Consider the following 2,895-nt stretch of genomic DNA (forward strand, 5'->3'; position numbering starts at 1 on the left):
TAAGGTTAGTGTTAGAGATCGGTATAGGTTTAGGCTTAGGGTTTGGGCAAGGTTAGGGTTAAGGCTAGGTTTACGGTAAATGGTAGGGCTAGCTTAGGGTTAGGGTTAGGTTTAGAGTAAGAATTAGTGCTAGGAATTAGGGTTAGGGTTAGGGTCAGGTTTAGAGTTATTGTTAGGTTAAGGGTTAAGTTTAAGGTAGAGTTAAGCTTAGGGTTAAGTTTAGGGTTAGAGGAAGAGTCAAGTTTAGAGTTATTGTTAGGTTTAGGGTTAAGTTGAAGGCAGAGTTAAGGTTAGGGTTAAGTTTAGGGTTAGAGGAAGAGTCAGGTTTAGGTAAGTGTTAGGGCTAGGGTGAGGGATAGCGTTAGGGTTAGGAAAAGGGTTAGGGGATCGTGTGAGTGTTAGTGTTAGGTTCACAATTAAGCTGATGTTTTACGGTGTTACGGTTAGGGGTAGGGTTAGGGTTAGGTTTAGGTTTAGGCCTAGAGTTAGGGGATTGTTTAGCGTTTGGTTTAGTTTTAGGCTTAGGGTTAGGCTTAGCTTTTGGGTAAAATTAGGTCGAGGATGAGGGTTAGGGTAAGGGTTAGGGTTTGGTGTTTGAGTTAAGGTTAGGGGTAGCTTTAGGGGTAGCTTTAGGGGTAGGGTTAGGTTTAGGTGTTTGGGTAAATATTAGGGTCAGGTATAGGGTTAGGTTTAGGGTTAGGTTTAGGTTTCGGTTTCGGGTTAGGTTTAGGGTGAAGTTGAAGTTAAGGGTGAGAGTTGAGCTTAAGGTTAGAGTTAGTGGTTAGGGTTAGGGTTAAGTTTAGGATGAAGTGTAGGGTTAAGGTTAGGTTTAGATTTAGGGTTAGGTTAAGTGTTAGGGTTAAGTCATGTTAAGTTTAGGACTAGGTGAAGGTTAGGGATAGGGTTAGGTTAAGGTTTGGGGTTAGGTTTTGATGTTAGGGTGAGGGTTATTGCTGGGTTTCCATTTAAGCGGAGTGTGTAGGGTAAGTTTTAGCGTTAGGAATAGGGTTAGAGTTCGATTTGGGGTCAGGGTTAGAGTTAAGTTTAGGGTTAGGTTTACGGTTAGGTTTAGGGCTAGGGTCAGGGTTGGGGGAGATTTAGTGTTATGTTTAGTTTTAGGGTTAGTGTTAGGGGTAAGTTTATGTTAAGCGTGAGGTTTAGGGTTGCGGTTAGGGTTCAGGTTCAGGTCAGGGTTAGGGTTAGCTTTAGGTTGAGGTTTAGGGTTATGTGTAGTATTAGTGTTAATTTTGGTTAGGGTTACGGTTTGAATGAAGTTAGGGTAGGTTTAGGGTTATGGTTAGCGTGAAATTTTGCTTAAGGGTGAGGGTTCGGCTTAGGATTACGGTTTGAGTTATGGTTACTGGTTAAGGTTATGTTTAGGGTTTAGATTAGGTTTAGGCTAAGGATTTGGGTTAGAGTTAGGGTTAGGGGTTAGTGTTTCAGTTAGGTTTAGGATAGGGTTGTACTTAGGGTCAAGTTTAGGGTTACGGTAAGAATTAGAGTTACGGTTACAGTTAAGGTGAGGGTTTTGGGTAAGTGTTAGGACTAGGGTTAGGGTTAGGGCTAGGGTTAGGGTTAGAGTTAGGGTTAGGGGTTAGGGTTAGGTTTAAGTTTATGATAGGCTTAAAGTTAGGTTAAGGTTAGGTTAGTGTTAGGGTCAGTGTTAGGATTAGGATTGGGTTCAGGGCGAGGGTTAGGGTCAGAGATATACTAAGGGTTATGTTTAGGGTCACAAGTGGGCCAAGGTTAAGGTTAGGGTTAAAGTTAGGGTTAGCTTTAGGTTAGGGATAGGGTGAAGTTTAAGATAGGTTGAGGGTTAGGGTTATGGCTAAGGTTTGGGTTTGTTTTTGGGTTAGTGTTAAGGTTGTGTTTAGGTTAGAGCTAAGTTTCCGGGTTTTGTTTAGTTTTCGGGTTAGGGTTAGATTTTAGGTTAGAGTTAGGTATAACAGTTAGGGTTACGATTTGTGTTAGGCATTGTGGTTGGGGTGAGGGTTAGATTTAGGGTTAGGGTTGGGTAGGTTTAGGATTATGGTTAGGGTAAGGTGTCAGGGGTTTGAGGTGTAGTTTAGGGTTAGGGTTTGGGTGAGGGTACTGGTTAGGCATTGTGGTTCCGGTCATGGTTAGGTTTAGTTTAGGGTTAGGGTTAGGGTTAGGTTTCTAATTAGTTTTCGGGTTAGAGTTAGAGTTAGGGTTAATGTTTGGGTTAGGCTTTTGTCTTAGGGGTTAGGGTTTGGGTTAGGGATAGTGTTATCGTTAGGGCTTAGGGGTTTCAGGTTAGTGTTCTGCTTAGGGCTAGGGTTAGCATTAGGGTTAGGGTTGAAGGATACTGTTAGGAGTTAGAGTGAGGGTTACGGCGGTTAGTTTCACAGCTAAGGTGAGGGTTTAGGGTAAGTGTTATGATTAGGGTTAGAGTTAGAGTTAGGTTTAGGTTCAGGGTTAGGGTTCGGTGTAGGATAAGAGTTAGCTTTATGTCCAGGTTTAAGATTAGAGTTAGTGTTCTATTTAGGGTCAAGGTTAGAATTAGGGTTAGGATTAGGATTCCGTTTAGGTTTAATTTCAGAGCTGTTGAAAGGGTTAAATTTAGGGTTACAGAGGGACTAGCGTTGTGGTTAGGGTTAGGTTTAAGGTAAGGGTTTGGGTTGGGTTTAGGTTAAAGGTTAGGGTTAGGGTTTGCATGAAGTTTAGGTTAGGGTTAAGGTTATTTTTATGGTTAGGGCTAGAGTTTGGGTTTGTGTTCAGGTTAGTGTTAAGGTTAGGTTTAGGGTTCGGTTAGGGCTAGGGGTTATGTTTAGGGTTAGCGTTAGGTTTAGGTTTAGGGGTAGTGTGAAGTTTAGGTTAAGGGCGAAAGTGAGAAATAGGTTGACGATTATAGATAGTGTTAGACGTTAAGTTTAG

Source organism: Elephas maximus (genome assembly GCF_024166365.1).
Source record: "Elephas maximus indicus isolate mEleMax1 chromosome Y unlocalized genomic scaffold, mEleMax1 primary haplotype SUPER_Y_unloc_2, whole genome shotgun sequence".
In the NCBI taxonomy this organism is placed as follows: Eukaryota; Metazoa; Chordata; class Mammalia; order Proboscidea; family Elephantidae; genus Elephas; species Elephas maximus.